Consider the following 13,194-nt stretch of genomic DNA (forward strand, 5'->3'; position numbering starts at 1 on the left):
AAGTTGATCAAAATAACGAATTAATCCACAAATCTTTTGTAATTTAATCTATTCTACCTTTTTCTTTACGAATCAAATGTAGAACGAATAAAAAGTAAAATATATCACCTATAACTAAAAATACTTTTTTTATATGAGAATGACAGGTTGACAACTAAAATTTGACAATTTTTTCTTACAACTTGATATATTATTTTCTAATTGGTTTAAATATATAAAAAATGAGAAAATGAGAAATGGAAGACCATTTAAAAGATGACACATGAAGTTGTAAGAAAAAGTTATAAAAATTTAATAGTTAAAAAATCATTTTCTTTTTTATATTCTATTATTGCATATAACTTCAATTTTTTACCTTATGGCCCTCTTAGGTTCCTTTCATTCAAGTTTCATTCCAAAATGATTTTTATGTCCCCACCCACTTTTTAGAGGTGGAGTTCCTATATATACCTATATGAGAAAGAAAAAAAATTAATTATTTTCCTCTGAAGAATTAATATCTCTCCTCTTCCTATTTGTACCTAAACTCCCCTAAGATTTTATATCACAATAATAGTCTCTCCATTCTCGATCTTCCAAATCTTTTCGATAGTGAAGTTAAATCTTCACACTTATTTATCTCTACTAGTGTGTTATGTGTTCATATAATTTCTCCCATTACAATTTCTTAAAAGAGGGTTTTCAGTAAAAGAAAGAAAAATATAACTATTCAAAAGCATCAAAAAATGAGAAAAAGACACACACATGAAGAAATACTCTTTTAATAAGTATAAAAAGGAACCAATTAAGACAATAGTATTTTTTGTTTATATGATGATAATCTCTCTTTTTTTCTCTCATTTTATTCATATCAAAATTTGAAAGATATACATATATAGAGAGAGAGGATTCACAATTGTAGGTAATCATATATATACTTTAAGGGTGTCAGAGAAATCGTGCAATTTAAAACATCAATTTCCACTTTCAATCATTGGTTTTTTAAGTGAAAATTATATTTATATTTTATAGAATATTTAATAAATATATCTTATGAAAAAATGTAATAAAAGAAACATACATTAATAATAACAGTTGAATTATAGTTACATTTTAAAATAAAATACTAAATAAGCTAAGAATATTTAACTCTACTATTAGGCCTAAATCAACTGTCATGTTAAAATTATTATACTAAAGTTTTTAAAAGAAATTCTCATTGATCTTACATCTTTCATTACTCTAAATTCTTCAATTGCTATATATTTATGACTAAACATGTTTCTTATACATTTGCTTTATTTTGCAAACTCATTAATTCATACGCTCCATGATGAAAACTAGATACAAAAAAAAAAATCAACTTTAAAAAGCATATAATCTTCTATTGGCTTCCTTTTTCATCATCCAATAGCATGTTAGCAATAAAAGCATTTTATTTTTTGGATGACTAGGTCAACACCTTTTAAAAACACTTTATATGCAGTGCTTCCATTCTAAAATAACAGCATTATTTTAGTTTTTATTTTTCTCAAAATCAGCAGTCTTTATGATTTTCTAAATTACTTTTTAATAGTGCACTTTTATATAATTAAAGATAATAAAACAATAGAATCAAGATTGAAAAGGGACACCAAAATAGTTAAAAAGTTAATTTTTTTTTCTTCATCTATATGCTAAAACTTAAAGACCATTGTTTCTATATTTTTTTTTGGGCACTGCCACAATAAACTAACTATTCAATCTTGTTAACAATTAATACACTATTTAAATGAAATTCCTAAAAAAAAAAAATACTTGTCTAAAGTGGTAGCCAATACCATGTTCCTCTTCACCTACCTTGTGTTGAGGAATGGTATGTATTTGTGGTTTCAATTAAGGTTGCAAAATGGAAGTTGGAAATTTGAGCATGACAGTTTGAAATGATGTTTAGGTTGAAGATTTGTGTAAGTTGAAGTACGGATACAGATTAAGAGTGTGAAGAAGGGATTGGTAGTTATAAAATGACAAAACACAACTAAGAATGAAATATAGAGAAGATAGTGTAGGGGACGACACCAATGAAATTAGGGTTCCATCTTTCATGTTGTATTAGACTACTTTCATACGTAAACACAGGCACGATACATTTTTTAAATATGTATAATATTATATTAGTAGGTGATGATAATGTAATGTTATTAAGTTAATATATAAAATAAAATTATATTTATTAAAAATAAAGTAAAATATATAAAAAAATATGAAAAAATAACTGTTGATAAATAAAAAATAAAGAGAAGAAGCAGAAATAGACGGTTTTATAAAAAGATTGTAAAAGTAATGGTCAATTTTAAAAAAATTAATAAATAATAATATTTCAAAAAGTAAAATTAGTATTTTAAAATATGGACCCAAAAAAATGAATCATCTTTATATATTGTTATAAATATATAGATCATCTTTATATATTGTTATAGATATATAGATTTTAAATTAAAATAAGACGTGTGTCATCCTTTAAATGGAATAGACTAATGATTATATACATAATTGTATAACTTTTTAAGTAAATTTTTTAATTGACATTAAATTTAAATGTATATTATTGATATATTTAATAATTTAAAATTGGTTCGATTAAAAGTAGTTTATTACAATTTAAAAACAAGACAATATATATAAATACTCTTTGTTGTCATGGTTTTGTCTATGCACAATTTACGCTTTTTTTTTTAATAAGAGCACTACTAGAAGAAGTACTTTTTTGTGTTATTTATGAAATGAGACGAACTTTAAGAAACCTAACACTTTTTGCTTCTTTAATAAATTAATAAGAAAAATTGTAGAATAATATAAAAAGATTTCCCCAGTAGTGTGTTGGTCTCTATGAAATTGACTTCATTTAAAAAACTGTCACAATTTCAAATATTAAAAAAATTAATTAAAAGAGAAAATTTCATCAATAATAGTTAATCAAATTTTTCGTACCATCCAATATATTAATTTTAATATTACTACTAGAAATTCTCATATTACATGAGATTTTTCTTGCAAATTTGTTAAAAAAATTGTAAGAAAAGATTTTTTTCTGTTATTTAAAAAAAATTTAATTTGTATGTAATTTTTTCGTGGATAATCATTTCCTACAAAATTATAAAATTTGCAAGTATTTCTTACAAAATTTATTGCGAAAAGTGTTTTATATAAAATATTTTACAAGAAATTTGGTAACAATTTTTTGCAATTTTTTTTCATAACAAAATTTATAAATATTTTCTATGAAAAAACTTTTAAAACAAAATTAACAGAAATATGAGTTTTTTTTAATAACGTATACTAAAAAAAGTTATAGGTAGATAGATGCGAAGAAAATAAATTAATTCTCTTATAGAATAAATAAATTAAAGGAATAAGAGACGTTAACCTTTTTTTATTATCATTGATTTTGAGATAACGTTCATCGTTATCATCTTATTTACCTCTTAAACATTATCGGTTTTGAATCTATCTTTCTTTTTTCTACTTTCTCAAACTTTTCTTTCATTATTCTTACAAAATCTATTCTAAGAAAATAAAAATATTCTATCAAACTGGTAACCATATAAAGTTAAAGACTTTTACACTACACTAGGTACAGTATTTTTTTTTTTCAACAAAAAATAAATTAAAAGTTAAACTGTATAAATTAATACACTAATTTGAAGTTATAACACTAACTAAACATATATATGCCAAGAACAGGAAGTGACATTGTAAACCAACTTAAAATCCAAAACAGAGGTGGAGTGATTTTTAATAAGGATTTTAAAAATGACATAAATAATAATTGTATGGTATACATAATAAATAAAGTGTACACCCTTAGACGTATGAATAGATGAATTTTATTGCAAACAGTGTGAATAGAATAAATATCTGAGGCATAAACCCTAAATGGAGTGCACAACATTGTGTGGTGTAAATTAAAGCACCCCACTACACGTAAACAGAAAATGCAACAACCTAAGACACTAGCAAAAAATGAAAGAACACGAAGAAGACACACAATGGGGCCAACATATTCCTCAGAAAATTCAATGATCGCCTTTCATTGGCCTCACACAAGTACCATGAAACATCTGAGATTATGTTGCTCTCAAAATAATGCATTGCCACACAAACTTTAAATAGTGCTCATGCCAAAGCCTTTACATCTCAATCCAAAACCTTTTTAGATATATAAGCCATTCTATACACAAATTAAGAGACTAAAACATTTAATAATATTTCAATCATTTTTGTTTTTGTTAAAAATTGACTAATATCATGTCCCATATATTTGATGATATATAATTGAGTCCATGTGATTAATTGTTTATGAACTTTGGGAGCACTTAATTTTTATTGGTATAAGAAAATAGTGTCTCCATTATGGGAGATACTAATTAGGTTAGTAAATAGTTAAACTATGTCCCCTTTTTCATCAATCACATTATTGTTACTCTTGAGTATTATTGATGTTTGAAATTCAGACATTATTTTGTTCTTGGTATATTAATTATTTCTTTTTAAATCTACATACGGTTGATGGAATTCTTAACTAAAGGAGTCTAGGAAATGTTACCATTGGGTGATTAATGTGACAAATTTCATAAAAGAAATTATTTTGATGTCATGTTATGAAAATATTCTTAATACTTACTTTTAGGTTTAATTAGTAAATTCAGTCCCTAAAATTTAGATGTTTGATTTGTTTTGGTATTATATTTTTTTTACTCAATTGAGTTTTTATTTTATAAAAAAATCAAGTTAAATTCTTATTTTTTTAAGAAAAGATTCAATGTGATTTTTTTGTTAAAAAGTGTTATGTGATAAGATTTAAATATATTGTGTGTCCAAATATAAGTTATTTTATATTTAGAAGATGTCATGTGTGTTAAAACGAACTGATTTCGATATAAAGACTACATTATTAATTAAGTCTTATTTTTAAATGAAAAATATAAAAAAATGAAATAATTATTTTCATAAGTTAATTTGTAGAAACCTTTTTGTTTAACTTTTTACGATTCTTATTTTTGAGTTGTATTTAAGTTAACCTTATCTTATAAAGAATTTCGTTTCATTTTTTTTTTTTCTATAAAAGTGTTAGTGGACAATTTTCAAATAACCCTATATAAACAATGTTGTAGTTAGTGATATAGATTTGGTTCCTTAAGTAAATTCTAAAGTTTGATCCTTGTGGCATGAAAAAATGTGATTGGAGGGAGCCCTCAAGGTGACAAATCAAATTTCTTGTATAAAATAAAGTTCATGGTTGTACCTATATTATTTCAAAATATTATTAAAAATAAAAATCATATTAATTAATTAGTTATTTTTTATCAAAATATATTAAATATAAAAAAATACTTAGGGATACTCAAATCTTTTTATAAACCTAGACATATACATTAATTAAAAAGAATGTAAGTAACCTTTATTACAAAAGTGCAAATAACTTTGACACTAAAACATAATAAAGACTTAACCAAAAGACTCGTTATCTCCCCTTACGATTGGTTGGTGACTCTTTCACTTATTTCACCCCCATAATATTATATAGATACTTCAATTTTTTTACAATTAATGATATAGACTCCAAAGGTTTCTACAAATTTTAAATACGAATTTAAATTTAAAAAATCATCTGTTAAAATAAAATTAAAATGACTAAAATATGTATAATTATACACACTAACATAAACAAAGTTTTTAACATGTGATGTTTTAGGTTTTTGACGTCTTTTGAAGCTTCAACTTCATAGCTGATAACGTTAAATTGACCTATATTATCTTTGAACATATGTCAATTAATGTTTATTTAATTGTACCTTAATTGACATTTGTTACATGGATAACAGACATTAATTTGTGGATTTGTTTTTGTTCACCGATATTTTCTTCACTGAACCCATAAAAAATTAATATACAATACAAAATACATTTATAAAAAATTTAGAATTTTCTAAGTATTATGGGTATCTCAAATAAAGTTGTAAAATATGAAAAAAATGGTTAAATAAATACTACGAGAAAAAAAAAACCCTTAGATGATGAATTTTTGAAAATTCGAGAACTTCAACACTTTTCATTCTTTTAGTGTTTTCATCTAAGTCCGTAGCAAAAGTTATAACCTTTTGAAGTTTTTTACCACAACAATTATGAATCTGAGATAAAATATGTAATATGTGAACACTAGTTATTTTACAAAAACCCTAAAAGTAGGAAAGAAGATAAGAAAACACTAACCTTTGCGTAATACAATAAGAAAGAATGAAAGTTTTAGCCCAAACAACCACCACAATGTTAACATGGAGTGAAATGGGTTGAAGATGAAGCTCTATGAGTTCAAGATGAAACTCCAGCATTGAAAGAGCTTTCACGCAATCAAGAAAGAGATAGAACAGTGAAGAGATTTCACTTAAATGGTCTCATGTTGTTTCTTTTATGTTTTTAAAACGAGTTTGACGTTGGATAGGATGTGTGATTTGTCATAAAGCCTTTTGACATCAGTTTTAGGGCATGCTGACGCTAAATTTGATTTCAACATCTATTGCAATGGAGTTAACATCATTTTTTGTGATTTTATTTGCAAAAATGTCAACGATCATTTTTTGCTAGTAACAATGGATATAAATATTTGAAGTTTTTGCATATACCTAACAAAACTAAATCATTGACACAACAATTGCTTGAAGGATGAATCACAACCAAAACCCTTATCTTATATCTATTTCCAAAAAATTTTTTGATAACGACTCACAACCTTCCCTTACACATTCTCATTCAACACCTATATCGACATCAAAAAATTTCATTATCATTGTGCAACACTGCTAATTCTTTGATGCATTAAGAAGTGGACTTTATTAAGCTTAATTCAATCATATAAGATGTTTATAACTTCTATGTTTTAAATTAACTTTATTTTTAATTGTTGTGAGACTTTCAACACTTTTTACGACTGAAATTTGTTTATTAAGATAGATGGGAAAAATTGACTATCTTTGAAGAATGAGTTATCCATATAAAATATCTAACACCACCTTTAATGCTTAAGGGTTTTGTTTCTTTTATATACCACTCAATTTGTTTATTTTTATCTGTTGCAAGTAGAATCAATTGTTTTATGGCAGAGACCAAATAGAAAATATCACATCGAATCGTGATACTTGAACGGTTACATTCTTTAGTAAAAAAAAGTACACCCTGACTAATTCCAACTCATACTTAAGTTACTCAATGTTATCGCACAATTTTTGGGTTCATTTAGTTTTTGGTTGTAAGTTTGTTTAATTATGATAGTTTGTGCACTCCTTTTTCACCCTGTCCTCAAGAAATTGCCATCAATTTGAGTTGGTTTAGTTTCTGTGATAGTTCAATTTGTTGGCTATAGTTTTTTTGTCTAGTACATGACTGTGATAACGAATACAAGGCAAGTTCTGAAAAACAAAGGCAAGGAAAATGGTAACATCTTCTTTGTTTACTGTTGTTTCCACTTTTCCTAGGTGTGGCTTTGTCCGCACCAACGAGAACACGACAGCTTTGAAGAAGAATTCGGGCTTATTTCTCCTCGTTATCGTACATGTGTTTCTAGGTAACACCTGGTATCCACCATGTTGCAAATTTTTGTTTAAGTTATATTTGTACAAGTAGTGTATAACATTGCTGAATAATTAAGAAGATTATCGTAAAGATAGAACAAAAAAACAAGAAGAGTTTGTGTATCTTAGGTGGTGGAGATAGCAACACTATGGTTGCATAAGAAGAAGAAGAAGAAGAAATGAGTGGTGCAAGTGTGAGAATGACAGTGACTTAGGTGCAATTAATGATTGAAGATGAAGAAATGGTTGCAGTCGCATTTGGGGTTAATCTGGAACTTCACACCTTAAGGGATTGATTGATGAGTGTTTGGAGTTTTATAAACCTTCAGTAGTGTTTGTTTAGGGTTCTTTTGAATTTATGACAGAGAAGTGGAGGGGATAAAGTGGGGGCAAAATTAGTTTTAGTTTCTCTAAAAAATAAAATCTGTGTTAGTGTCATATTAACGTTGATTCAAAATAAATTTTATAAAACGAAAACAAAAAGAGTATAAAAATATTTTTTATTAAATAAATATTTGTATTAATATTAATTTAGTAAACCTTAAATAAAATTAATACTAAAACTAAATAATGTTACTTTCGGCTTAGAAAATTTAAAAAATACTAATCTTATTTATTTTAATATTTATATTTATTTGGTTAAGAAAAATGTTAATCTTAAAAAAACTAAAATAAATAATATTAAATCAATTCGACAAACATTGACTTTATTTATTTTTAATATTTTATTTATTTAAGTTATAATCATTTAAACAAATCTTAATTAAATAAAAATAAATAAAATTAACATCTATTTAATAAATTTGTTTTTAATATTTATATTTATTTAAGTTTGTCTCGTTTAAACAAAATTTAATTATAAAAAAACTAAAATACATAATAAAAATAAATAAAATTGGTGTCGATTTAACAGATCCAAAAATCATTCATTTCTAATATTTATATTTATTTATGTTAGTGTTACTTTAGTTTATACTAAGTTACATATTTTAAACATGGACTCAAATTTAAAGATGACTAATCTAAGTATATTAACATGTTTTTCATATTAAATATATTAAATATAGATTCAAATTTAAAGATGATAAAAATTTATCCACTCTTAATTTTTTTTTTATATATATATATCATCACATTCATTTTCTTTACTCATTTATAAATCTCATTAGAGTCTTATCTTCTATCTACACTCATATCTCTCATCAAGACACATGTATTTTTCGTCTATATTTTTTTCTTTATTTTTTCCATCCACATTCCTCTCCTCATATATTTCTTCCATCATCTCTTTAATCCATTATAATATTTTTTTCATTTATATTATTTGCACATGGAAGTACTATATGAGGCTTTTTTTTTTTACAATACTAGAATTTGTCATAATACATGAATTTATTATAGTATATGGGATTTTTTTTTTTTTGCAAATTTGTTAAAAAAAAATTTCTAAAGAAAGTTTTTTTTTTACATATTTTAAGAATTTTAATTGACATGTAATTCTTTCATGGATAATTATTTCTTACAAAATTATAAAATTCACAGATATTTTCTACAAACATTTTTGCCAAAAATATTTTACACAAAATATTTTGCAAAAAAATTGATAACAATTTCTTGCAAAAAAAAATTTAATAACAAAATTTATAAATATTTTCTAAAAAAAATTAAAATAAAATTTGCACAAAATATAAATTTTTTTAATAATACTATGTTATATTTGTTAGCATCGATCAAGCTGGTGCAAATTAAACTAATACTAAAAATAATAAATACATCATAGCATTGGTGAAGTTGATGCTAATTGTTTTAATTAAAAATTAATTGATGAATTAGTTGGAGTTAGTCTTCAAAGGTTAAAGCTAGAAAATTAGCGTTTATGGTTTTGTTGTCCATTATAATTATTTATTTACTTCTTTTGTTTATATTATTTCAACATAAAAGTGTTGTACAAAGTTTTTTCTTTCTTTTTATGTAAATGTCATTAGCGTGTGTCAAGATAAATTAAACTAATATTAAAATAATAAATAAGTGTAAATATGGTCAAACCGATGCTAATATGCTTTAATTAAAAAATTAAGTCAAAAATTAATGATGAATTAGTTAGAGTTGGACTTCAAAGACCGAAGCTAACAAAACCTCTTTGATTGTAGTGTGTTGATATAAATATTTCGTTAAGTCGATGTAAAATAAAATTTAGTTATAAATATTCCACTTATTTAAAATCAATAAAAAGTAATCGATTAAAATTAATATAAATTAATGTTTTACTCTCTTTTTTATCATAAGAAAAGATTGAATACAAATATGTACAAACATATCGAATACCTGTTTCCATAAATTTTTATTTTTCATTAATATTTTATTCACAATATAATTTTTAATTGTGGTTCTTATCTTATTAAAAATGAATATAAATATTTTATGATTGATAAATTAAATTATATTGCTATGTTACGCTAAATTGCAAATTCATTTTATATAAACTTATAAATGTAACATATTAATAAATTGTGAGCGAACATAGTACTTTTTTAATCACATGGAAAATTTTAATTTAAAAGTATAAAATAGAAAAAAAAATAGTTTCACCGTATTTATTTATACAAACTAAAAGTATATAATTATATAACTCTTTTGAAAAAATTAACCAATTTTATGTTTGGGCTTTTGCACGAGGTCCAAGCTTGTTCAGCTCAGCTCAGCCCATTTCATTCACTTTAGTTTTCAACCATCAATTTAAAAATACTTAAAAGAAGTTTGTGAAAGTTCCAGTGCCTTGCAATTATCATTGAGATATTGATTAAGATATACTAAAAAAGAAGTTAATTAAAAAGTTTCATTAATACATCATAATTTTTGAATGAATTTAAAAAAAAAATATCCATTTTTTTAATTTTTTAAAACTGGTGTCTAAGATCACTTAGTAACAGAACTCTTAAGAACGGGAATATTATAAAATTAACGTGATTACAGTGAAATTATAATTAATCTCATACCTCGTCTAAATCTTAAATAAATAAACAAAAAATAATTATATTTAAATGGAAAAACTTGGGGAATATCTAGAACTTGTATATTTATATTTATAATCCATGCTCTATATATGAATGATAAATAATTTAACACTTTCATAATCTGTTATTACAATATGGAATTATACTTACCTTAACTACCTATCTAAAACTTATTCTGCATAATCTTCTTGGAGAGAAACTTTACTTAACCTGCTAGGCAAAGATTTAGCAGTGTTACTCGCAACTTTTCTTCTTCCATTTTTACGTAGATAAGATCTCAACACAGCTCTTCTCGCTAGTTCTTTCCCCATGCTGGGTTTGTTGGGAGAAAATTCTTGGGAACAGTTTCCTTGGCTGTTGCTACCGACATCAAAAGAGAGCTTCTCAGAAGCCATTAATTATACTATGATGTTGAAGACAGTGTGAGAAGGTGAATGTTGAAGAAGAAGAAGGGTGATTAAAACACGGTACTAGGTGTCATATTTTAAGGTGGTTTTACAGACATTGTTCTCTTATCATGATGCGAAAGAGAATATATGTTGGATGACAGCAAGGTTAATGGGGTGCTCCAGGAATCACTTCCAAAAGTTCATCACTCTTGGAATAAATTAAACGAGAGAGTGTGTGTTGTCTTGTTTATGAAGAAACTGTGTTTTCAATTGGAAAATGACTTTTAGACTATTAAATTTTAACAATTTTTTTTTACAATTTTAGATATTATTTTATAAATAATTTTTTTTATTTTTTTACTTTTAATATTTTAAAATTATTTAAAATATAACACTTTATATTATAAGATAAATTTATCAAAAAATTTAATAATTAAAATATCGTTGTCATTTTTAATTATATTGACGTGGCATTAACCAACCAAGAAGATGCTCCTTTTTCAGATCTTTTTCTTGTTTGGTTACAGCTTTGATTTATCCTTTAATTTAATAGGTCACTTCATGGTAGTAAGAATAAAAGGACTAATTCATTATTAATGGTACCCATTTGATGTGTCAAATAGAAGCACCAACGTCTAATAAATTCACTATTTAATTTGTAAAGGTGAAAAAAAAGGAGTCAACCTATCATATATTCAAATAAAAATGGGACAATTCAATTCGATTTATTTTTTAATAAGACAAAAAATTCTGTAATACAATTTCACCCGCTACAAGTTATCAGATTAATAAAATCAAATATTTATATATTTCATTAAATGTTATTATAGATATAATAGTTAAAACTTAAAGTTACATAATATGTAAATAAAATATTAAAGAAAATTGGTTATTAAATATTAATTACCAAAAATTTTGCTATAAAAAAATTAGTTTCTAAATTAGTCTTTAATTAATTAGTAATCAAATTAATAATTAATTATAATTTTTTATTTATAATAGTGATTATTTTAGTGATTAATATTTTTTTATTTTGTAAATTAATTTTTAAATTGAATGTGTGATGAGATGAAGTTCAATATCAATGTATTCTCTAAATTTGGGGTTAAATTGACTTTATTTACCGTGTTATATATATATGAAACAAAAAAGAGAAAGAGTTAGGGTGTGACCTAAATGATATAAACGTATAGTATGACTATAGGGTTGACAAAACAAATGGCTTAGCAAAGTCTGATTGAACTAAGAAAAATATATATATGTAATGCGATGTGACCTAAATTCTAAATGACTCAATAAATTTGGTGAAACATGACTCTATATTGGGCCAACAGACAATTTTAACCCTTACAGAATAAAAAATAAATTCGAAAATTAATGTTTTTTTTAAAATCAAAGTAACATAAATAAAATTAATATCAATTTTTATATTTTATAATTATATATATATATATATATATATATATATATATATATATTATAACTTGGACAAAATATAAGTCATTTTAACGCTAAAAAAATAAAAGCACCAAAAGGAAAGTAATAAATAAAATAATGAATAACTAAACCAAATTACTCCTAATATGCATTGATTTTACTCTTATTTGTTGTGGGTGATATGAAGGCATTAAAGTCTCAAATATTATGCATAATTACTATAAAGGATAAACAGAAAAATAATATTTCTTACAAATTGAGTTCCATAAAAGGAATTATTAATATTAAGGATTTAATTTTAAAATTCCTAATAAATTAGAGTATTTCCCATTGAGTTTTTATTAACTTTTCTGATTCATTGAGTGTTTAATATTTTTATATTTTTCAATTGAATTATTATTTTATTTTATTACGTTTATATTTTTTATACATTAAAAAATGAGATTTTTAATTAGTATAAAGTGACAGTATTAATATTATAAAATTATGTGTAATTTTACTAGTTTTATTGTAAAATTTAATTGGAATTCAATTGAAAATATTTAAATTTATCAAAACTTGAAAACTTATTATTATTATTATTATTATTATTATTATTATTATAAAAGTGGAACAAAAGAACAAAATACAAATGGGTAAAACAATGGTGTAGAATGAAAAGATCTTGTTTGTCTAAATTGAAAACAAATAATGTGGCCAACAAATATGTTCCTAAATTGCTAAATGAAAAAGCTAAAACTAGTAACTTTTATTTTACTCCTAGTGAAA

The sequence above is a fragment of the Vigna unguiculata genome, chromosome 9 (genome assembly GCF_004118075.2).
Source record: "Vigna unguiculata cultivar IT97K-499-35 chromosome 9, ASM411807v1, whole genome shotgun sequence".
Classification (NCBI taxonomy): Eukaryota; Viridiplantae; Streptophyta; class Magnoliopsida; order Fabales; family Fabaceae; genus Vigna; species Vigna unguiculata.